General features: G+C 39.1%; 1 long non-coding RNA gene across 1 annotated transcript in view; it reads right to left on the reverse strand.

Annotated features, from left to right (window-relative positions):
• Nucleotides 1-2235: 2235 nt before the first annotated feature.
• LOC115598994 overlaps nucleotides 2236-26388 on the reverse strand; it is an 81464-nt gene continuing 57311 nt past the window's right edge. The window contains exons 2-3 of the long non-coding RNA XR_003988063.1: nucleotides 6047-6193; nucleotides 2236-2311 (exon numbers count right to left, since the gene is read on the reverse strand). This is a non-coding gene — a long non-coding RNA (uncharacterized LOC115598994). The remainder of the gene's footprint in view (nucleotides 2312-6046; nucleotides 6194-26388) is intronic.

The raw sequence follows: 26388 nt of genomic DNA on the forward strand, positions 1-26388 counted from the left end.
TTTGCTGGGTGAAAAACTGACTGGATGGCCAGGCCAAAAGAGCTGTGGGGAATGGAGTTAAATCCAGTTGGTGGTGTTCCCAAGGGCTCAGTGTTGGGACCAGTCCTCTTTAATATCTTCATCGGTGATCTGGATGAGGGGATCTAGTGCCTCCTCAGTAAATTTGCAGATTACACCAGGTTGGGTGGGAGTGTTGATTTGCTTGAGGGTAGGAAGGCTCTAACAGATGGATGTGGACAGGTTGCAACCATCAGCCAAGGCCAATTCTATGAGGTTCAACAAGGCCAAGTGCTGGGTCCTGCACTTGGATCACAACTGCAGGCAATGCTGCAGGCTTGGGGAAGAGTGACTGAAAAGCTGCACAGAAAAAGGGACCTGAGAGTGTTGGTTGACAGCTGGCTGAATATGAGCCAAGAAATCCAACAACATCCTGGCTCATATCAGAAACAGCATGGCCAGCAGGAGTAGGGAAGTGATTGTTCCCCTGCACCTCAAATCCTGTGCTCAGTTTTGGACCCCTCACTGCAAGAAAGACATTGAGGTGCTGGAGCAAGTTCAGAGAAGGGCAGGAAAGCTGGTGAAGGGTCTGGGGAACAAATCTTATCAATAGCAGCTGGAGGAACTGGGGTTGTTTAGCCTGGAGATCACGAGGCTGAGGGCAGATCTTGTAGCTCTCTACAACTGCCTGAAAGGAGGTTGTAGCAAGATGGGGGTTGATCTCTTCTCTGGCATAACTGGCGATAGACCAAGAAGAAATGGCTCCAAGTTATGCCATGGGAGGATTAGATTGGATATTAGGAAAAAATTCTTCACTGAAAGTGCTGTCAGGCACTGAAAGAGGCTGCGCAGGGAAGTGGTAGAGCCACCATCCCTGGTGGTATTTGAAAGACTTGTAGATGTGGTGCTTAGGTATATGGCTTAGTGGTGGACTCAGTGGTTAACAGTTGGACGTGATGATCTTAAAGTTTCTTTACAGCCTAAATGATCCTTTGTTTCCATTACTGAATGGTAAAGCCACTGGAAAATTAGGAGGATCATAGATTACAGTCATTAAAACCAAGTAAGATAATAGAAAACATTCTTTTGAAATTTTTATTATCAGATATTGTCTGTTAGCAGTACCATTAAATCCTTAAAGGAGAAATTTATTTAGAATTATGTGCATTTGCGATGTTTCACTTATGTAGCACTTTTTAGAAATACAGGAACTGATTTTAGGTGAATTAACCTCAGTATCTGAAGTACCCTTGTGATATCAGCACTGAATTCAGTGAAGGGGTTTTGAGCTTTCTGAAGTGTTAGTCCATCCATGACAGGAAGAAAATCCTAGAAGCAGCAGGAGATTTTATATATACAGTTTGTTGACTCATGAAGAGCAGAAGACAGGCATCAAAGTGTTTGGGTTTCGCTCTGGAGTTTGGGACTTAAATCAGAATGTAGGTCAGACAACAGAAATTTACTTTCTCAGGATAAAGTCTGTCAAGACAACTGCAAAACTCTGTTTCTTATAATGAAGTTGTCTGGTATCCCCAAGGAAAAGTTCTTGTTTTCATTGCATTTTCTTCTGTGCTAAGTTATACTGGTAAAATGGCCATGTAACAGATGCAGATTTGCTTATGGTACACTGGAAGGCAAGAACTGACAACTTGCTAATGCTCAGAAAGATTTTGCACCAGAATTCTGTCTCCATCCCACCAGTCTTTCCTGGATGATGGATGGGGCTTGATTCCTACTCTGCTGATGTGTGTAATGGCTGAAGTTGCAGTGTAGATGTAAGACTCAATAAGTACCTGTCACTTTTCTTAGGTTAGGGTTACAAAAGAAAAGGTTTAACCTTACCACTGAACAAGACTAAAGTAGTGTTACATGGCATTGACAGGCATTCACTGTGAGCAGAAATCTATTACTCTGCCAAAAATGAAATTGTGAAAGAAAAGGATAACTTTAAAGTATTTGTCTGCTTCCTGAAATGACACTCACTGCTGCTGGAATTCCATGTTTATCACATCCCACAGGCTGCCAAGGCAGATCTGCCCTACTTTGAAATAAATTATAAATTCAAATTGGTTTAATCCAGTCTTGAAAAACTCACCAAGAATCTAAAAGTCCAGGTGGGTGGCTTCACCATCAGGAAGAGAGGTTTTGAAAGCTTTGGAACAGGAATTGAGTGAACAGGGCTGTAGGCATTAGATGTTGCAGAAGCACACCCACCCCCCCCCTTCGTCTGGTGAGTGTCAATGGAAGGAGGCAATGATGGGAAGGACAGCAACTTGTGGAAGAATAGGCATCACTGGAGATTGCAGATGTGATTCTGAACAGATAAATGGATTTTGATTAAGTATCATGACACCTTTTTATCCTTTTCTTATTTTTCATCTTACTTTTCAACATAGAGTGACCCTTTGGGTCCAGTCTCAAACCCTACTGAATCCAGCCATCATTCAGTAGACTCAGTATGACAGTTTTTAATTCTGTTCAGAATTTTTCAATTTCTATTCCCTTCAAAATAACACAGCCAGTAAGAACATTTGTTGACACCTTGGTAATGTCATGACTATTACCAGTCACACTCAAGTGCAGCTGCCTGAAACCATATGTCCATTTTGTTTTACGAAAACAAATTGATTTCCTGAATGCAGTAAGAATTGCTTAAGGCTTAGTTCTTGCTCTGCATACTAATATCAGGCAAAGAAAAATCCATGGCTGGGTAGACAAAAATGTAAACAAAAGAAGAATTGAGATATTTTAATTAATCACATTGTTAAGATGTATCATTAAGATGTAAACAACATTTGTGGAATAAGCAGCTCAGTTGGATCTGCTGCCTTTCCACTGTCTCACCCTCCACAATTAGGGAGAAAACTTGCAGTTATGCTTGAACACCCCTGAAACTACCATGGATCCAGATCCTTGGTATCCTATTAAAAACCTGTGTTGCTCCTGTGAGATTTCTGGTGTTTCTTACATTAGTTTTTAACACACTACACCTCTAGGAAAGAAATAACTCTGAGTCCAATGTATTTACTTCAGCCTTTAAATGTCCAGAGCTATACATAGTGACTGTGGGAGGGCAGAGAGAGGAAGGCAGAGTCCATCTTGCAGACCTCAGGAAAGAATCCTTCAGTTGCTTTGCATTAAACCACCAAGAGCCCATGGGGCTCAAAGATCTTGGTGCTCAAAGTACACATCATTTCAACCAAGTCCAGTGTTTTTTGATATGCTACTTAATCAGGGCCACCTTACCCACAATATATCACAACTAAACCAAGTATCTCTTCCTTTACAGTAATGCTGAAGGGTAAAGAAAATAAATTACCAATAAATTACCACCTTTGACTCAAATCTAACAGGTTTTCCTGGGATGGAAATGTACATTATAGTATCTTGGTGGCCTCTCAGGGAAGGTCTCTGTCATTCAATATGTCAGGCACCTATCCAAGGGTGTCAGCCATGGTCCACTACTCAGCTCAGACTTCTTCCATTATGTAGGCTGCCTTTGTCATTGTCAGGCTCTTTTCAGACATATGAACACATGAACTGCCCCAGTCCATGAAGCTAAATGCCAGTTTAGATCAGAACATGGACTCAACAGCACTGTGGTATTTCAGGGAAGTGTGTAAGAAATGGAAGTATACAGATACAACAGAAGTGTGCAGTGATAAAATAAATTCTATTTTTCAGCAGCTAGCTGCTTAGAAGCTGATTATTCAGGAATTTGTATGGGATCAAAATGTTTCACACCAATAACTGGATATTTTTTTTTAATCTAATATCTATTTTTTTATCCATCTGGCCTTCTTTTTCAAGCAGTACTGGGATTGATTTCAAATAGTGCGCTAGTAATTTCAAAAAGCGCTTCCTTTCAGTTTTTTTAAACCTAGTGTTGAGGATTTCATTGGATTTCCCTTCAAAGTCAAGGACAAAATATTGCATGTTTCTCTACTCACCTTCTCTAAACCATTTATACTTTTACAGGCTATTATCATATTACTTTCTCATCCATCTCTTTTCCAGACTAGAGAGCTGAAGTCTGTCTTGCTATTGTATGTCTTTGATCACCTTGCATCCATTCTCTATCTCATCTCTAGTTCTCCTATACCTGCCTTGAGGCTACTGGGAAACAACTGTACACTCATCCAAGCTGTGGGAGCATCATGAATTTATGCAGTGACATGAGATTATTTTCTGGCTTCACCCCTCTGCTTTCTCAATAATTCCTGTTGTTTCATATATTCTTTTGACCTCCCATGGACCCTGAGCTGTTTCCAGAAATCTAGCTAGTCATTCTATAGCTACTTTACACCCTGTTGGTATGTATGAATTGCTTGAGTTATTTTTAGTCCATTTGCATTACTTTACACTTATGAGCATTAATTTTCATTTGTACATTTATTATCCAGTTACTCAGTATTATGAGATTCTGCTACAGCTCTTTGCAGTCAGCTTCAGATTAGATTGTTCTGAATAATTTGTTATCAGATGCCATCATCTAAGATGTATTTGTCCCCTTTTCCAGCTCTTTCCAGTTTCATGTTTTCCATTCTCTGTCCCTTACATAAATTTTTCTAGAACATGGCCATCTCCCCCTTCCCAGTCCTTTTCTAGGCTTCCTCCTCAGAACACTATCCAAAAAAGGCATGCTTGAATCCCCCATTCAGCTATCATCTCTACAACAGGCTGTCTGTGTGGGATTCATTTCATCTAACTTTAGATGGTGACATCTATTTCTGAGCCAAATTCCCTCTATAATCAAATAGAGAGGAAATAGGCAGTGCTACAGTGGAAGTGATCCAACTCTAATGTAAATGTCTAAAATGCATCAGATGACTCATGTCCTAAAAGTGTTTATTCCTCCTCATTGACTCAGGGAGTGGAGCAGATTATCTACGTCAGAAGTAGAAACATCATAAATTAGGTGCGAAGAATCCCACTTTTTCCCCTCAGATCTCACTGGGCTGCAACCACATAATTTTCCTGATGAACTAAAAATCCAGAAACCACATTCTTTACAGACCTCAAACCTGGAGTGATGAAGGACTGGGCTTTGCAGAGATTTACAGGGTAACATCTTTGGTATTCCCCATACAGGGACAATTCAGCTTCCTTTGTGCTCTATGCTGTGCAGCAAGTGGCCCAAGTATAGAGATATTTCATAAGCCCTGACACTCATTTTTGCATTGCTCTAGCTCCAGAATACAGTAATGCCACCACAGTTGTTATCAGAAAGTTTTAACAGGACTGATCTTCCCTTGGAATGATTTATTTCTGCTTCAAGCATCCCATTTCCTTGCATCATTTCTATAGCATCATGCTTTCCACAGAGAGACCAAGCTTATAATGGATATACGTAGTTCAGCTTCTTTTTCCTCTTACTCACCATCCTACCACCCAAAATCACCCTTCCCAGCACTCAAGTGTCATGCCTGGCAGGGATCATGCACTTAGAGCTTTTAGACTGTTCCCTCCACAAGTCAATGATAAAAGCTAAATTTCTAAAAAAGCAGTGTTCTCAAAACAGACCACTGAAGTATCTAATATAATCTTGAGACACTTGACAGTTAAGTTACCTGTGAGATCTGTTTTGTAGCCAGTATTATATAGGGAAAATTCTGCACTAAGATATACAAAATATCTTTTAAAAAATCTAATTCATTTTCGTCTATGCAATATTCACCAGAGCACAAATATCCAGGGAGCAGCTTGTTCTAAATCTTCAGAATGTTACTGCAAATTATGTGCACTGGTTAGTACCCTTAAGCAACTGAACTACTCTGAAAACCTAGCTTATAAACATACTTTTTTCTCTCCCAAGGAAATATTCAGAAAACACAGCCAGTAGAAATGTTTTGGTTTGTTGTTCGTTTTTTTTTTTAAAAAAAAGGATTATATACTTTCATCTCCAATTAGTCTTCAAAGCATTCTTCTGACTCCTGCTTGGATTAAATACTGAGTAAGAGTAACAAAGCGATAAAATAGGAAAGATATGTAAGATAGATAAGATACATGAGATATTAAGATATAGTATATTGAGAATATTACTACTTACCTCAGGAGAAATGACTGTGTATTGGAGACAGCAACAACATGAGCTTTTATTCTGGACCTTTCTAAGGTCTAGATTAATCCTCTTCATTACAGCTCCACTGGGAAGACCCATGTCCTCAGAAGTGGCAAAGGAGTACAGCTACTGCTCCTGTAGTTTGAACCAAGGAAGAAGACATTAAAGGATTTTTTTAAGAACAGTCGGTGATAAAAAGGACAGAACATCATTAATCTAATTATCTAATTGTTAATTGCTAATCTAGCACTTAATACAAACATCCAGTACGGTTTGCCAACTGAAGAACGGGAGACTTAGTCAAGTCCCTTATATACTTCCAGGAGCTATCAGTGCTCTGAGATATCATAGAGTCATGGAACGGTTTGGGTTGGAATGGACCTCAAAGATGATCTCATTCCAACCCTCCTGCCATGGGCAGGGACACCTCCCACCTGACCAGGCTGCTTGAAGACCCATCCAACCTGGCCTTGAACACTGGAATGGGGCATCCACAGCTTCCCTGGGCAACCTGTGCCAGTGTCTCACTACCCTCATAGTGAAGAATTTCTTTCCAATATTCAATCTAAATCTACCTATAAAGCACTAGAATTCAGTATAAAGCCCTGCCAAATGCCATAAGAAATCTGACAGGGAGATGGAGGCTAACCTAGTATAATGAAAAATATAAAGAGTAAGGTGATTGCAATGATAAACTGTTAAAGTATGAAGGTAATATTCAACTGTGCTCAGTGGTAGAATGTGGATTTCCCCAGCTGAATACTCACCTCTGGCCCCTTTTTCAGCTCGTCGACTAAAACCAGAGATTTCTTCAGTACAATTCATCTCTTCTTAAATTAGGTCACAGCTGTGGAAACCCCATCTCCAGAAACCTGTCTTCTGAACATCTTTCCACCCTTGGATTCTCACTGGTGATTTTCACTGAGGAATTTTCTAGCTATTATTGAATGCAAATGATGTACCTCAAAAATGCTATTATTTATCTACTCATTCAGAAAAATTCATTGAGCTGCATTCTTTTGTAATTTCTTAGGACCCACACCAGTGTTAATGCAATACTTTTATCTGAAATGTATTCCTCCATGTTATGTAGAGAAGTTGTTCATAGGTCTTCCTCTTCCCCTGTAAATATTTTTAATCTTAGGAAGTTAGCTGACTCAGAGTTAAAAATTTAAATTCTGGCATTGGATATAAATGATAAATAATTTCTGTCATTAGATGTCAGATTCAACAGTGTTTGTTTTAGCCCTTTTGGTAGATGCTGTGAGCCATAGGGGCCAGCCTGAGTGCAATTACAAGCTTCACACCAGCAGCAAGCCATAGCAATTGGTGGTGATGTTCAACTCCAGACAGTGCTGCAGCACAACGCCCTGCATCAGGGAAGCTGCTGTAGCAGCATTGCTGTCCTCTCCTGTCAGTCAGCATCTATACCCAGCTGAGAAACAGAAGTGTGAGACATCAACCAGACTGCAAGTGGCAGGGGACCCAGGGGGAAACCCTGGGCTGGATGGAGCTACAGACTCTGGGGAGCAGCCATCCTGGTTATGCTGCTGCCACACAGCTCCCCATCCCCAATGAGCTCTGATCAAAAGACAGAGAGTGACTGCAGGGAGAGGCAGAGCTCTGCCTCCTGAGTCCACCTTGTAAATCTTCCCCAGAGTGCTGAGCACTTCTCCTGAAAAACAACTCTTGTCTATGGATGCAGTATATAGGAGGGATGAGGTAACAGTTAATCCACATAAACTCATGAAAACAAAATCATATTAATTTTTTTCTGTGGTGTGAACATGATACAAGAAAATGCCTATTTACAGAGGACTCAAGGATAGAGCTACCAGATTGGCTTCCATTGGCTCCTAATTCAGTATCCTCCCCTTTTACTTATGTAAATAGCAAAAAAGAAAAAAAAAATCTTAACTCCTAACATTTCTTTCAAGGGAGGTAACTGAAATCTCAAGGAAAGGCATACAAAAGAAATTGAAATTTTAGGAAACCCTACTTAGAGCTTTTGGAGATTTCACTGATCCTACAAACGGAATTTTTTTTAATAATCACCCAGATGCTGCTTTTCACAGGCTGTAATACATTTTACAGAAGTGGCTAAATGTTTTCATCATTTTACTCACCAAGAAATGCATTCATCTCGTTTTTATCACTTCATTCCTGAGTGCATCAGATGAAATCTTGGAAAAGCTCTCTTTAACTACAGCAGATCAAGATTTTACCACAGGATAGATTTTTCAGAACTGCTGCTTGCTCCTAGCTCTGAGAGAGATCAGTGGAAATCTCAAGTGCTTGAGAATCAGAAAAACTGGGCCTAGACATAGGAATCTAGACATAGGACTGAGCAAAAGCAGAGGCACCTGCCAGAAGAGTTCAGACTCTTCTGAAAATTTGCCCACATGTATAGGAATTTATCCCTTTCAGTGTCTGAGTCCATGATCTACTTACTGGGCTACAGATCCTAACCCATGGGATTTTTATCGTAATTATAGCTAGGGTAAAAAGCCAAAAATGGCTTTTTTGTCAATATTACAATCTTCTTGTAATTTGAGTGCCTGGGGTCGCTCAATGCAACTTCACCCTATGCAGACTAGACATAGAGAAAGGGAGAGGATTTTGATAGCAATCAATACTATAGTTTAGAGGATGAATTACGGGGAGCGTCTGTCTGCTTTGGTATCTCCCTCTTGTGTACCAGCGCCGATAATGGGCTTTGACATCTTGCCAGCTCTGCCATCCTAGAGAAGAGGTCATGGCTAGTTCAGCTCAGAGTCTGTCTTGCTAATCTACCATTAACCACAGCACTCTTCTACAATTATTTCTGTCCGACATTTCCATCATGAAAAGGGTATTCGAGTTAGCTTACAGTGCAATAACCAGTTTTGTTACATGTGCAGCTTTTTGTCATCTCCGGGGAAATAACTCCATGCATTTTTTCTCCGGTGCATGGGACAAAGGAGTAGGAAGTGAATTTGTACCAAAAAGAGCAAACAAGTATCACAGGCTCTGAAAATCGAGCAGAGTGGGATATGTGTAACAAAGTAACTCTTTTCAAGGAGAGATGACTGATGTGAAGTTTGAAAAAGCAGCTAATATTGCTGTATGAAGAGAGATACTATTCCTTCTGAGCATGAAGAGTATTGTGATTTGGCTTACTGCAAATACATGTTGTTCTATGTCTCTTGACTATTACATATCAAGCATCAATCTTCTGAGACAGATGCTTCCTAGCAAATGGAAATCAGAATCTATTGAGTAAAGACTAGATGAAACAAAATGCTGTATTTTCTGTATTGCTTCTTGAAAATGTTTTTCAGTGAGCTTGATAGGAAAATATTATTGAAAAAATTACAAGAGATTATTTAAAAATTAAGTTGTGGGGTAAAGAACAGAGAGAATTTTTCAGGTGAGGTTTGCAGACAGAGAATTAGGCAGAAAAAAGGTAAGTCAGGAAGATGTCTTGCTCTCTTGCAGCAGTACTTCAAAAGCAAGAGGAAGGAAGAATATGAAGGCAAATCCCACAAGAGCAGAAAAAGTAGGAAAAACAGGGTCAGGTTTGGACAGCTAGGCCCATATGCCCAACTGGACTGGAAGATACCACATGATCAGTGACATGCTACTGTGGTACCCTTATTTTCTTTCCTCTCTGCAGTACCCTTCGCCCCCCATGTCTCATGACTTCCTCCAACCTCTCAGTGTAATAATCCCAAAGTCTTAATGACTTCTTTGGCCTTCCATGCCATTTAGTCTGTTCCTGATATCCCTGGAAATCCTAGAAGCTGGGAGTGCCCCAGGCAGTGCTGCTGCCACTACAGGAAGACACAGGCACCTACCTGCAGCTGCTGCTCCCCTATCAGTCTGATCCTCCTATGCTCTGCCCCATGCTCAGTACATCCTGTACCAGATGGTGTCCTGCTCTGCTCAGCCACATTTTTCCACATTGCCCATTGTTCCACTTTTCCTTCAAGCCCTAGAGAAAATTGCCAACTAAAAAAAAAAAAAAAAAAAAAAAAAAAAAGAACTCTGCTTCTACAGTTTTCCTAAAAAACAGTTCCTTCTCTCTGTCCCCTGCTATGCCAGGCCTTTTGCTAAGAAACTAGATGTTCTTCTGAAGATTACTTCCTCAGTACATGTGTGACTTTGTTAAAATTAGTGTGTGCTTCCTCTCAAAATCTCCTTGTTCTATTCTGGTTTGTTACCCACCCTCCTTCATGGCGTTGCAACTGAAGTGAGTTATTTGGGGCAGGGACGCTGTCTTCATTTCTATCATGGAAAATTTACAAAGCTCTCCATAACTATAAAACAATAATTATCCCAGCATTTATTGCTGGGGCAATTTTAGGGGGCTACAGAGAGGCTTGCTTGGTCACTTCAAGTCCCATAAGCCCTTTTTTTTAATGTTGTCATTCTACAAAGCTTTTCTTCAAAGGAGAGTTTTTGTGGCCAGATGCCAGAGAATTATGCAATGTCTGTAAAATGTGAGGCAGAGAATGGTTTAGTACTTTCTCTGTGAGTTGAAAATTCAGGCTACTTTCATGTACCAGGATAAAAGTGGTTCAAAGAAGTTGTGAAGCTGCCACAAACATTCTGTTACCATTTGCCTGTTATGAGCTAATGCCAAAATAGCTGTGGTGGTGCCACTGCCACCCCATCACTGTGTAGGCCAAGTATCATTGCAGAAGGCACGAAAGTGGGACACAAGATGCTGTAATATTCTGAACATACTGCAGCCCACTTAAACCGAGGAAGTTGTGCAATTAGTTGAATTCAAAGTGATAATCGAGCCAACTCATGACTACCCCTAGGATAAAAAGAGGAGAGGTGGTTTGGTGCTAACTTTGTCTCAGCCACTTTAGGCCTTCTGGTTATCTTCTTTATATAATTAATTAAGTACATTTGAAGGACAAATCTAGAGTGAGCTTTTACAACTCCCATTGAAATGAAAAGCAGCTGTACATGTTCCTGAGGTTTTGAAAAAATATATTAATCCCATAAAAAATACATTAGATGACCATTAAAGTTCTTCAGAACTGACAATAAAAGCAAGAACATTTCTAATTAGGGCTGCCCCTCACTCATCAGACACAGGCTGGCGTCTCCTTCCCTACTCAATCAATGCTTTTCTCTTATTCTGTATTTCCTTATTTTTAACTTCATGTTTGTGTTGAGAGTTCTGGATGAAACGTACTATAAATAAGCAAGCTGCTATTATTGCTGATCACAGCCAATTGCCTACTCCTGAAAGATTCTGGTTTCCTGGGTGTCAGACTGATTTGAAAGGAGGTGCTTACATGAGTGAGGAGCTCTCATCCTCATCCTTGCAAGTTTCTCCAGGCTAAATATAGGCATTTAGGGCAGAGATTTCATCCTGTCTGTTTAGGAACTCACAAATACAAATCTTATGTCAAAGGCACAGTCTGATTGCACCAGATGATAGGACAAAACCCAGTGGTACATGAGTGATCACTTTGGAAGACAAGGCCTTTATTTATATCAAATGGTATATAATAAAAATTGTGGCAGTTCACACCTGAATATACACTTCATTTCATGTCACTTGAATTCCAGTAAAATGTGTCTTATTAAGGTAATTAAAAGCTGATTATTAGATTGATAAGGGCAGACAAATTAGATAAACAGATTATCTCAGCAGGAGAAAAGATGCATCATTTTGCAGATCTAGAAAAAGTACATAAAATCAGTGTTGACAATATTAATATTTCCATATAAGTTGTGGTAAATAATGCTGCAACACAGCAGTAATGCAAACTATAGTTTTTCTGAAGGCCTTGAGTAGACAGAGAGGATAAACTTTTTTGAACAAGCATATGTCTTAACACAGTCATAAATACTGAGTGTGGCATCTGAGACACTCAGATGATGGAGATGAGATCTTAGAAAGCACGGACACTATAAATATTGTAGATGTCCTGACATATAATCAGCTAAATACATGTTTCCTTGTATCAGCAAATAACAACTTCTATTACTGTAGCTTAGACAGTGAATATAATCACTGTTTAAGATCAAGGGAAATTTCAAACTCTTGTATCTGAACATCAGAGAGATATTGAGAGATGAGATAGCCCTCAAACAAAAGATTCAGGATGCAGGAAAAGTATTTTTTTTGTCTCTCCCAATGGAATTTGTGTGTTCCAGTTTTGCTTTTTATGAATGGATCAAGATGTGTCAGCAAGGAACCAGAGACTGAAGGAAAGCATTGCTGTACAGGATTCTCTGTGATTTCCCATCACAGACATTTAAGTACTGTGCTTCCTGTTGAAAACAGGGATATGGGAGCATGGCCAAGAGGGCAGCTCATGCAGAAGTGGTTTTAGACTAAGGAATGAGAAGTCATCAAAAGTACCACAGCTGAGCAGCTCACAGTAAAAAGCATCATTGCACCCTGTGGAGAAGAAGGTGGAGATGAAGGTGCAATCACAACAGCATTCTTCCATGCTTCCCTGCCTGCACTGAGAGGCTTCCAACAGAGGCAAAGCAGAGGAGAAACTTTGAAATCATACACCATGGACAAAGATGTAACAGAGAGGAGTGAGGAACAAAAGAGAAGTGAAATCACGAAGGACGCAAAAGGGCACAAATAAGAGGAAAGAAAATAAGAAGAAGCAGCCTTAACCAAACAGTATCAGGAAAGATACCTCATTTTGTAGAAGAGTTGCACTGTTATAGTGTTATTAGCATAGGAAGAAGAGAAGAATTGCTTAAGCAGTTAGAAGTGTGTAATGAAGTCCATCAAACTTCCCCGTCTCTTGCCCCTGTCAGTTCTAATAAGGATCACGAAGTAATGAAGGGCTGAGGATGATAGCAAGGGAGCGGATGTTCTTGGCTACCCTCACACTTCCTCTCCTCTCTTGGTCTCAGTTTATTCTTGTATTTCCTCTGCAAGTCTGAGACCTCAGCTCAGTGTCACATACAACATTACACAAGCCACCCATCTGGAAGCAGCCTGTTGTGCAGGCAAGGGAAAGATGCTGCTGCCTTGCAATTTAGGTACATGTGGGGGAAAAAAAGAGCAACTCAAGAAGCTGTGGCTGTGAAACACTGGCTACTTTGATTACTTTTACACAGACTTCCCCCTCTATTTCCTGAAAGAGCTATGGAATATTTATGCTCTTATCTACTCTTACACCTTTAGAGTTACTTTGTAGGAGTGTTTTTAGCTCTGTCTCTCATAAGGTTTGATTGTTTTTTAAATTTTCTCCGCACTGTCTCTTTTCACAATAATAAGGTTCTATTTTTACTGTATTTATATGCATATGATTCTAGGATTCTGTGATAGCTGTATAAGACGATGTGGCTGAGAACACATTTTCTGCTTTTGTTTATTATGTATTTTCTGTTTGTTTCTTTTGGTCCTCAAAGGTATTGCTACAGAATCATTTTCTTTAAGTGAGAAAAAATAGTAAATTCTGCCTTTTTTCACCACAATCATGACCAGGACACCATTTTCCTTATCTCACATTCCTTTCTCTTCTGGCTTCCTAACTTTCCTTCTGTCCAAAACCAAGCCCTGAGTGAACGCAGTCATTTATCACTCCAGGTGACTCCCAGTTTGGGATTGTTAAGGGAATCATAGACTCACAGAATAGTAAACAATTACCCAGCAACAAATACAGCATCTCTTTTCTTGTCACCTCTTCTGCTTGTATCATATGCAAAGCACTTGAGGAAAGACAATGTGTCTGTATTGGATACAAAGGAGATTTTCTCCTGGAAAAAAGTACTACTGTTTTCCCATTTCCTGCAATCAGAAGTTCCAAAATAAAGTTTATAAGCAAAGGCAGAGGTGGTGGCTGAGACAGAGGAGCCAGTGCTGGAAGTGAACTGACCTGATTCTCTGTACCTATATCGAGTGGTTACCTACACTCCTCACCCAAGAACTTCAGGTTCACTGTCTCAAACTGTGTGTTATTTATTCTTGGAAACTGCATTAGTTTTTCAGATTGCTGAGGCCTGTGCCACTACTTTTATCTGAATGTCTACACACTGTGATTTGCATTTCTGGCTTTGATATTAAAATCACCATCTCACATTTGGCACAGAGCTTTGGAGAAGCTTTTCCAAATGATGGCTACACAATGCAGCTGCCTGTCAGTGAGAAGGCTCAATCCCAGGGGAATTTCAAATCCTGACAAGCTGAGGATTCAGCTGGCATTCTTCTGGCTTTTTAATGTGTTTCAAAAGCTGACTACTTTTTAAAAAGGACCTATCTCCCTAGGACACCACTTTTGTGGTCACAACATAGTAGTCAAGGTAAGATACAAACACTATCAAGATTATAAAATATAAAAACATTCACAGGAATGTTCAGTTTCAGTAATAACGCATTAATCAGTAACAGAAATAGCTCTTGATAGATCATTTATCAGATAAAAGAAAAGTGTTTGGAATTTAGAATATTTCTTTCTCACTTATCATTAGTGTAAGTCCCATCAAAACTGCTGAATTTATCCTGCACTGTGCTGGTAACAGATTAGGGTAACTCAGAATTCTTTCTAGTTATATTGGTAGGCTATTGAAACCTCAATTTTACAAATCTAACAGCTGATTTGAAGACAATTACCCTGGAAACTTCCCCTCACTTCAGGAATTAATTTCTCTGTTGGATGTAACTAAGACAAAGTGTGGTGATCTTCAGGATCTGTGCATCCTCTATCCATTTCTCAAAAGCCTGTTAGAGAAAATGTTCAATTGGACAAAATAACTACGAGAAACATTTTTTTCCTTTTTGCTTCTTTACCAGAGAAACCAAAGTATGCAATATTCTACGTCTACACAAGATCTGTGGGTAATGACAGGATCACTGAAAAATATTAATACACTGTATAAACATTAATACACTATTAATACACTATGTCAGATTTTGTGACCAACAGCTCTCTCCATCGGTCAGAGAAAAAATTTAATTTGAAACCTTCAAATGTATTACCAAGGTTAACGTGGTTTCAGAAGGAGTAAACTGAGTACACACATTTTTTTTGTCTGAAAATAAGTGCTCACGAAGAGCATTTTCAGAGTGGATGAAGGTTCTTTGCTTCACTATGTGGGCTTGCTTAATTGGATAGTGTGTGTTCCATCAGCACGTGATCTTTGACGTGTTTGAGGAAGGTGTCTGCTGCTACTCATACCTATTCATTGTAACCCATTTTCTTTTTCAGTTCAGTAGTCTGAAATTAACCTTCTTATGAATGATTATTTTCTTCTACTTTTGACTTTCTTATTATGGTAAATACTTCTCTTCCTCCTTTGTAAATTCCAATTTTATCATGAGAGTTCCTGTGTTGGCACCAAATATTAGCTGACAAATACTATTTCACTACTGAATTCTTCATTATTCTTTTGCATTGATTTCTTCCAGCATATGCAAAGCAAATTATATTTGTGCCAGACCTACATTATCATTAAGACTGAATCCTTAATTTTCTATTTTGGCTGGTGGTTGCTTTCCCTGAACTTTAACAGACTAATAGAGAAGACCACAATTGTAGCAGTCACTGTAGATAGTGACAGTAATTTTGATTCAGTTGCACTGAAAAGTGATATATGCTATTCTGTAGATTCAAAAATATCCATATACTGCCTATTAAAATTCTGACTTCAGTTTTTACTTCAAAAACAGATGCAGCACAATCCAAATAGATTCAGCTTCTGAGCTTCATTAATACTAAAGCTCCTTGCAATCTTCTCTCTGAAATAATGAAGCACCAGTCAGAAAGAAAATGTACAGTATGTAAAAAAAAATGCTGGATGCTCCATCATGCCAGCATCTAGTCTATTTATCATCTGGAATCTGGCTTGTTGACCATTCTTCTTTCAGCCATCTCTTTTTTCAAGCTGATCAAAATAGGAAAGCAATGAAAGCAAGTCTTCTGAGTCTGAATGTCTGCCAGAAAAGAGGAAATGTAGTAAGGAAACAGTAGAGGAATATACGCATATATAATGTGATGCTTGTTTTCGTGGGTGAAGTGGGCAGAGGTGAAGTGGAAGGGAAAGAAGAATTTAAAAGACAATGGAAGCAGTGTACCTGGGATGCAAAGGCTTCAGTGGAGTATGTGAGCTGTACAATAAGGAATCTAGAGCCCTGGTCAGATTTATAAGTATACAGTTTGTAAAACATACATCTCTCCCATGTTCTTTCAAATGAAAAAATTATAACTGTAATCAGAGATGTATTTTGACAGGTCTCTGATTTCTTGCCTCTGGATATTATCTTGAAAGTCTACTACACTGAGCAATTTAGGAGCTTACAAGTCTTACAAGCTTACAAGTCTTACCCATGAATTAATTCCTAGATTAATGAACTCTTCCTCCTCTTGATTAATGGTTTTGTTGAAAGTGTAATAGGAACAAAAAAATGTAAAATTACAAGAAGCAAGCCAATGTGTCTTTGAGACAGAAATGTCCAGTGATAAACATGCCCTGAGCCTCAGAGCCACATAGCATGATATTCAGAGAGCATCTTTCAAAATGTATTGCCAAATGTAGGCAATGATAGTGTGAGATGACTGTTTCCAGAAGATGAAACATACTTTTCAAGTGCTTCATTTGGGAAGGAAAGCTGTAATGTGCCTTGTGCAATGTTAGTAGTTTCTAAAGCAATGCATATTTAAATGCATGCCCTCAGGGAAAACTGCGAAAAGGGAGTTGGAAGCCACACCAACTTCTACTTTAATGGCATTTTCAATCAAAATGTCACCCTGCTCTTGAGCAACTGTGTTTTCTTTAATGATGAATAGTATCTATCTCTAAAGGCTTGAGCAATGTCCAGGAATCTTTTCTACTAATCCCCAGTTTACTAAGGAATCTCAGTACTACATTAATCATTTTTAAGGATATTTCAACACAAATGTTGTTTTCTGTATCAATGAATAATTTCTGCCAGCATCAACCTTTTTAAATTGTTATGTACTGACACGGATTTAAGTTAAGTTTTGTTTTCACTTAAAACAAAAGTTTTCTGGTCATTTTCTGAGCTGCTGTTCACTGACTGAGATCATGTCTTACATTGTTCTTCTCTAATAGCTATCCTCCCAAATACTGATGTCACAGTTCAGCAACACGTTTATAGCAAACATAATTTCATCCTTTTTAAAGCAGTGAATTTTTCAGTGACCTTGCCCATAAGAAGGCTTGTCTTGAAGACAGAAAGCATAAAGACATCAGAGATGCAGTAAGAGGACAACAGGGTTTAAATTTGCAGCCCATGCAGTCACTCAAACTTGATCATCATCACTGAGTAAAATGCAAGCGATTAAGTCCCTCTGGGAAATGGGTACAGACTCCTGTGCAAAGTCACTAGCACCATATTATAAAACATTTAAAAAATACTGAAAGATGAAGAAATGACCAATACTCTGCTAATGTCAGGAACCAGCCCACTTCCCACTGCCAGCACTTCACCAGAGGTTCAGCCTTCACTCCACACACAGCACGGACCAATAGTTTACATGTACTATATGGAGATCTCTCTACCCCAGAGTTCAAAAGAAGATTGCAGTGGTATAAACCCTGTACTAAATGTTATTTAAAAACCCTCAGGAAAGCTGTCAGCCCACTGCACCTGTGTCCTGAAAGGGATTTGTAAGCAAACAGCCCTTCTGAGATGGAAATCTTTGCTCCAGGAAGCAGGGACATGAGAGCCCTGTGGGGTGGCTGAGCACTGACCAGTCCCAGCAGCTGCATCAGGGACACAGGAGAGAGCATGAGGGATGAGGATGTGGGTTGGTGTCATGAAGGGTGGCTGAGGAACAGTGTCACTGAGGTCATGGGTGCAGGAGTGGACACAGACATCTGGGGAAGCCAGAGCTTGAGGTCCCTGGGTGTTCCTAGGGACAGGACATGAGGGGGATGCAAAGGTCCCTCCAGCATCTCCCTCCAATTTGCCCTGTGCACTCAAATATCAACCTTATTACACAGCAAAAAACTCAGTTAGGAGAATTGGTTTGACCTAGATCTCACAGTTGGGGTTTTTTGTTGGTTGGGGTTTTTTTTTGTTTTTTTTTTTCTTCAGCAAGATGATTTCACTACAAGAAAATTGAAACTCCAGAGTAAGAAATGTGAAAAATGTTACTGAAGCCAGATGAAGTATTTGAGTTCAGTTCAATTACCCAGATATCTATAAATTCTACTCTTTTTACTGTGTGGATTAGGAGATCCACAGAGAGTGTACAAGTTTCAGTGAGTCAGAAGATAATTGGAATAATCAAGAGCTTCATACTTCTTCTGTTACAAGGATTGTGTCTTGCATTGTTCTCCTGCAAAATGTAATTTCCTGCATTAAAAAAACCCAGCAAGTTTTAAACTTTGATCTTCAGGTTGTTCAGATAATCCAGACATTTACTTGGAAGTGTGGTAGAGTGCCTATTGTACTGAAGTACTAATTGCATCTCTCTTCACTGATGCCTGTTCTTTAAAATGTTTTCTGAAAAAGCAAGCTTCTGTCATTTACTAGTGCATGGCAAGCTTAAAGAACAGTAGTCTTAAAGCAAAAATTTCTGTCTATACAGATTGTGCAGCTGTTGTACAAGAAAATAGATTTGACAAATAGCAGGTTGGAAGGGTCGTTCCAGTAGGAAAAAATGGAAAGAGAAGAGTGATCATCTCCTGGTTAGTATTAGTTTTGAGCAAGACAAAGTACTCTACTGCATTAGATGCTAATTATTGTTAAAAAAAAAAATAAATCAAACAACCCAAACTTCTAAAAAATAAATGGTTTTCAATAAATGAAGGGAGTGTAACAAAGCCAAAATCATATCTTGCTATAATAGTTGCATTACGATGTCACTTTTCCAACATTACAGTGATGTAGTGAGCTTCTGTCCCAATCAAGTTCTTTCTGGGCTTCTTTCCCCCATCTCCATCACTATACCCAAGAGTGACACCGTGTGATCCACCCACTTGAAGCTGAAAAGTCAGAGCATCCCACCCATTTACCAGATGTGTCATCTCCAATGTCTCCAAATGGACTCAACCCTCCTACAAGCAAGGCTTCTGGAGTCTGTGTTCAATATGATGCTGCGGTGACTACAGGGAGGCCTCTTCAGAACATATGATGTATGTGTCCCTGGTGACATAGCACAGAGCAAAAAGATTGAAATAATAAAACCTCTGCACTTATTATGCTGTCCAACTCCAGATTTTCCTCTTATTCTGACTAACTTAGCATTTAAAATTGCATTTGAAGATTTATGTCCCTCTCCATCCGAAGTTGGGGAGACACAAGCTATGCCATTTTCAAGACAGGCTGAATATCAGATCTTTTATTCATGTTAATATTTCAGTGACACCACCTGGATATCATCTGTGCTAAAAAACTGAATTATTGCACATGATGAAGACACTTTTGTGTATCAACACTGTAGATTACACAGGATAACTTATTCTTCTCATTAAGCATCCAGGAATTGAGTTGTTGCCAGATTTCTGGATATCCAGTGAGAGTGCCAGGTAGAGTTAACTCTGCACAATAATCACCATGTCCATGACCTGCTAGAAAGTATCTAAAAGGTCACACTTGTCAATTAATATCTACCTTAAAAGTAGTATTAGTAGAGTATTATTATAGGTAGAAATCCCCATGTTTTTCATAATTATATATAATAATATTCTACTAAAACCAAAACCAAACAGGTAAGTTGTTACCCTAGTGCCCTGTTTAAAGTAATAGGTAATGTCAGTGTTACTTCATAGTTCTCTTTTGTTTCTTGACCCCCTCTGCTCACAGGTGTGAATATAGAAAAGGACATTCCTTCCTATAACGCTTTATGTTTGGTTTGTGGATTTTAGAGGTATCTCAGGAATCTCACACAGTTTTCTCAAACTTTGTCCTGCAATTTTACATCTTACACAGCAGATAAATTGATAGGTCAATGAGGATACTCTACCCAGTAGATTTGCCATACACAGAAGTCTTCACCCCAAAGCCCCAGTATTTCAAGCAGTTGCAACACTCACAGGTCAGCTACTGACCTCAATTTAACAGTAGCATCTATTATCACTGAAATGTGTACCTCAAGATGCATCAGATCTACAGCCTAAGCAAACCAACCAATTCCAGATAGATATGTAATTTTTGGTCTGATTTCTACCACACATGATTTCTAGAAACATTTTCCAACACCTGACATTCTGTGAAAGGCCAAAAATGCACATATGACTTCTAATTCCAAATTATCATAGAATCACAGAATAGTTTGGATTGGAAGGGACCTTAAATACCATCCAATTACTATCTCCCTGCCATGAGCAGGGACACCTCCGTCTAGACTCCAAGCCCTATCCAGTCTGGCTTTCAGCATTGCCAAGGAGGAGGCAGCCACAACTTCCCTGACCAGTCTGGATGCCTCATCATCCTCACAGGAAAGAATTTCTTCCTAATATCTGATCTAAATATACTCTTTTTCAGTTCCTGCTGAAATTCTCAGTAAGCTTTTGTTTAGTAAGAACAGGAGTTACTCCATCTTCAGCAGAATTAATTATATGGTTCCCTGTGATGATTAATTGTTTATCAGAACTCCTAAACTTTTTTTTCTCTTTGTCCAGATAATCCTTAAAAGTTGGCTGAAGATGTTAAGGGGGTTTCTGACATAAGAATGAAAGAGGAAATATCCCCACCACTGGGGAAGAAGGTTCACCAAGTGTTGGACTAAATGGAAAGAGGTAGGAAATAAAGGAGCTATCAAGTCAATACACATGTACCAAAGAATGAGGAGGCATTACTCACATAGGTATGAATAACACATTTTGATGTCTGTGCCACTTCACGTTAGTGCAGGGTGTTTCACAAGTGCTCATGATTATGGAAATAGAAGCAGACTGTGAGTCAGAGAAGAAGTTGAGTCAGAATGAATATGTGAAGTGAGTAGAAAGGAATGATCAAAGCCATTAAGTTTGCCTGTGAAAGGTAGTAAGGCAAGACCAGTCAAAGAACCGAAGCAGAAGGGGCACCCAAAGGGCTGGGTAAAATTGCCAAGATGTGTTGACAGCTAAAAAGACAGGTTTTTCTATTATCCATAGCAGTTGCATCTGCACGTTACAGAAGCTCAAATGACAGTTTATGTAAATCTTTTGGGCAGCTTTTGTTGACATTATTTACCTCTGCCCTTGTGTTCATTATCTAAGGCACTACCTTGAATGACCAAAATAAAATACAAAAATTTCCCCATGACAGTGTAGGAAGTCAACAGCAGTGCTTGCAGAGACTGTGTACACAAAGGAAACATAGATATATGACCTCTTGATATCTGATTTATTTCACAGAGCTTGAATGCTGCAATTGTAAATTCAACAAGGGAAATGTGCTAAAGAAACTTTATGTAGGTGAAAAGAACCAAAGAAAACCAGATTTCCTTATCTGATATTCATAGCTTTCTGGTTTTGCTATTTCATAGATAGCATGAAACTAGAGTATACAAGGTATTTAATGTTGCAGCTCTGATTTAGTGAAGGTTGCTTAGGGGACAGAGAAGGGTTAAGAATATATCAGTTATACCAAATCATACTTCATTTAGTGTCTTGTGTTTTTGTCAATTATTCTGTCAACAAAGTTCGCTTGTCAACATGAACTTAGCAACTTGAAACAGAAATCTAACTGACTGGAATAATTCACAGGTCTTAAAGCCAGAGAAGAGGTATTGTGCACACATCCTTCTGAGATTCAGTAATTCAGTATGGTAGAAAAAATCACCCTACAAAGATCCTTTAGAATTCACTCTAAAATATTTTGTGTTACATATATGTAAGTTTGGAGTACATTATAAAGTTTGGAGCAGTTCAGATGAACCAATCCCTTTGAAAAGACATGCAGTCTTCTTATTTTGTTGATTTACATCATTGAGAAAGCAAGCTTTCAGGCACACAAATACTTATTCAGGTCTGAAATAGCAGAAGCATTTTGCAAAGCTAAATACAAATAGAGAACAAGGCTGAGCTTAACGAGACTGTCGAATAGTAAGACTTGAGAAAAAATGTTGCAGTTACACACACAAAGGAATGATGGTAGGACATGATCATGGAGAGAGGTGCTGATGGTCTCCTGTAGGTCAGAAAGTTTAAAAAGGTAATTGTAACCTGCTCTGAGTAATTCTTTTATTTCCATGATTGCAAAGATGAAAATGCCCTCAATCTTGAACAGAAAGCCTAGGTTCAGCCAATTGTTGCTGACCCAGGAAAGATGATGAGCTGAGTTTTTATTATTTTTTGAACCTGGTTGTATATTTTTCAACTTACTAGTTGAAGTCAATCCCAGCACCATCTATGCATGATTCCATAGATATTATAAGGTCTTGAAGTTGCAGTTGTATGTATCTCTAAGCATAAGAATAATACTGTTGATATCACTGGGTGAATTAAATGTTTAGCATGTGTTGCAGCATTGAAAATTTTGAGGACTATGTACTAGAGCATTTTTTTTAATTTATTAAGCTCAGGAAAATTTAAGAATTACTTTTAAATAAAAGCATATTAGAAGCTAGAACCCATTATTGTCAGCAAAACTGTGATCAAAACCTATATTTTGACATCACAGGCCCCCTACCTCAGTTGAAACAAACTGAAAGCTTGTTGACAACACTGACCAAAAAGCCATGGAGCACATCAACAAGGACTTGCTGTCTGATCTTAAAACAGCTCCTTCAATTGATTTGTTGAAGGTGAAAGTGGCAGTATGTGGACAAATCCAAACACTCTCCAGCCAAGATACAGCAATTTCAGATTGGGAATCCTTCTGTGATTTCTACCCAAGGAAATCCATCAGCCCCTCCAAGCCAGAGAGCCTGGAAGATGCTTGCTCCACAAGTCTTTTGGGTCTGCACTGCTGAACATAAACAGCTCTGCACATGATCAGTCCCAGCTGGCTCCTGAAAGTCTCTCAAACAGCTCCCCAGACAAAAACAACAACAATAATAAAACTGTATTAGAATTTTTCCAAATGCCAGCCCATGCCTCAGTTTATGGTGTTTGCCATAGCATATGAAGCTCCATATGTTGTCTTTTATAGCATAAACTTCGAATACATCACTTTTTCCTGCACCATGTCTCTTTTCTTCTGTGTTTTGGATTTTGTAGTATCAACCACATCTGAGTTTTTCTCCATCTGCTGCCTCACTTCTGAACAGTGATGTGAAACCTTTGCATAACACGACCTAGGGCTTTAACCATCTGCTCTGAGATCCTTGTAAATTTACAATGGCTGTCACCAGTAAGTCTTGCTCTGGACCAAGTACATTCTTTTGCACAGTAGTTTATAACAGTCATACTTATGTGTGTAGTTACCTGTCTCATGCTTTGCTCTCAGACAAAATTACCCATTAGATAAGACTTTTGCTACCTGGTGTAAAGACAATTTGGAGCCCCCAACCTAAATGCAAGACTGACTTATCATCTGCAAATCAGTCATTCCTTGAATAGATAAAATCACCAAAATACCTTGGTAGGACCACCTGTCATCAGGAACACTGCTACTTTTTTATCTCCTGATACTCTTTATGGTCTGTTTCTCCATCTAGATTGTTCCCTTCCCTAACCTTCCTCTAAGAAAGGTGTCTCCACCTCAGTCATAGTTTCTTGGGTCTTTTCATCTTACAAAATGTGGTCATGAAATTATCTTTTCAAAATTACATGACTTTTTGTCATATTCTAAAATCCAAGAGGGAAGAAGCCATTAGGCAGGAAATGAAACTTTTAATTTTCAGCACAAAAACCCACAAAAATCTGAACATGTATTTCATGCATAAATGTATGAACATTTATTCAGTATTATCAGTAAAAATGTAAAATCTAAACCAATATTTCCCTAAAGAAGCTTCCAAAATTATTTAGAAGTGGGATGCTTCTTTGTCATCAGCATCCCTAAGAGTCTTCATGAGACTATCAGCTAATTCTGCATATGGTATCTTGTAAATGAAGTATCACATGAAAGCTTTTCTTCCTGTAGCTGAACCAAGTGATTAATGCAACTCTGCTGTGCTCTTTGCCCTTCATTTTAATGAGTCACACAGGCTGGATAATGGTGGCCTTACATGCTCACATTCAGTTTGGATTTCTTTGAATACTTGTTAATTTTTCAGGGCCACTTTAATCAGGATGTTACCTATTAAAGGGGGCGTGCAAGATTACAGCTTTTGACACTCTCCCATCTTAAAAATAAATTTTGCAATTATCAGAAGATGAAATCATCTCCTGTTTTTTCTGAGAAGTGTGGAAAAGCTTTGGTTGTTAAAAAAATAAAGAATAACTGGTCTCAGACTTAAGCTATTATGAGTTTTGGAACTAAGCAATCAACAGAAATCCTCATTCTGGTGCTAATATTCTCAGCCCATGAGCCAAATGCTCTGGATCTCTGCCTAGGACAAGAAGGAGCATGCACAAACAAGAAGGCAACCACTATTGTACCCTCAGTGCCATGGCAGCTCCCAGAGTCTTTCCACATCTCCATTGGAGAGCTGATAGATACAACAGCCCATGTCACCCTTCCCCTGTTCCCTGCCTGTAGCCATGCGTTTTCAAGGCTCCCCTCAGACCTGACTCACAGGGGAACCTGACTTGACACACTGCTAGGGGTGAGAGGGCTGATAAAGACATTCATAAAGTATTTTCATAATTGCAGACCAAAAAAACCCCAAAAAGAAACAGAAAGCAAAAGCTAATCAGCCAAACCAACCAGCCTTTGTGCACTTCTGCAAATCCTATCAACTGCTAAGCTGTTGTGGCAGCCTGGGGCGTAGCAGGGAGCTGACAGCATCTGTGGCCCTCATCCCAACTCTTTGTTGAAATTCAGATCCTGGAAGCATCATTCATTGTTTTCTTTTGTAATCTGTGTATTAATTAATATCTAACACTCCTCAAGCACAGGTCTAATGACTTATGACAAGCAGAATGTTCCTTCTTCTGTGTGGGCCCTTCTACTTTGTGTCAATAGTGAAAATAGGACCAAGTCAAATCTTTCCATGACTTTGTTTTCTATGGTTGCCAGTGTTGGTATTCATCTCACCAAATGCAGGTGACTACATCACTGCTTCTAGAGAACAACTTTTTTTACTCTGCAATGGAAATTACACAGAGTGTCTATTGCTTTAAAAGGGACTTGATAGCGTGTATTTGTCTGAGCTGCAAAGGGTGTACTTGTCTGAGCTGCAGATAACTACTATTTCAATCTCATTTAAAATGCCCTCTCCTAACCTTACCCAAGGTTTCCACATGACCCTATATCCAAAAATCAGAATGCTTGATTGGACAGGACATTGACAGTAATAGCATAGCCATTCACAGGGAAATGTAACAAGTTAGACAAATATACTTCAAGCAGAGCATTGATAGAAATTTGAAATAGGGTTTTTTAATGCAAATATTTGATATGATAAGATGCCAGAAGTCTTATTGTAAGGAAATTCTATTTATAGAATGAGATAGGATTTTATTTCTTCTGCATTTCTCCATAGAAAAAGAAACACGTTTGCCTTTTTGTGTCTGCTGAAACATTCATTTATACCATTGCTGAATATTCTTCTGAAATCTATTGCTCCTAATTGTTCATTGAAAGAAATGTAGAATCAATGTCTGTGCAGAGACTGCACACACTTATAAAAAAGACCATTAGCTTGTATTCTCTGTCTCATCTGTCCAATTTAGAAAGGCTCAAGTCATCGACAGACTGTTTTGTATTCTTAACTGCTTTGAACAGTTCTCAGCAGAAATATTGTTCAGTACACAGGTGAGAAGACTTTGGAAAACATTTTATCTATCTACAAAGGTGGTCAACACATTCACAGTTAGTAACTGGAACATCATTGGGCTGTCTCAATTTAGTGCAGGGATTTTGAGAAGCAAGCAACCAAACACTTCAAGACATTCCTAAAAAACTGGAAAGACTATAGCAGAAGACTACATGGGCTGCTCAATAGAAAGTCCTTACCCTGCCTATTTATGGCTTCGTATTATCCTGAGTTCTGACTTTTAGATAAAATATGAAGCTGCTAAAATTAACAAGGAGACAGGCATGGGCGGTTTTAATGACTGCTATCAGAGATAAACACACACAAAAAAAGAGATAATATATCTACACGTAATAAAGCATAACAAATAGATTTAGCTCAAATTAACATAAGCAGAGTTAGCTCTGGTGGTGTAGGCTGGCCCTGTATTAGCTTATGGCTGTGCCTGAGCTAATCAGCCTGTGGAGGGTAGAGGTCTTTTCACATGGACAGAGCACATTTTGGCACGAGCGAGTATCTCCATGTGACAATGTGCTGTATGATTCAGATGTAGCTGTTCACCTTCATTATTGCCCATCTTTCTCAACTCAGCCCTTA

The sequence above is a fragment of the Calypte anna genome, chromosome 1, assembly GCF_003957555.1.
Source record: "Calypte anna isolate BGI_N300 chromosome 1, bCalAnn1_v1.p, whole genome shotgun sequence".
Taxonomy (NCBI): Eukaryota; Metazoa; Chordata; class Aves; order Apodiformes; family Trochilidae; genus Calypte; species Calypte anna.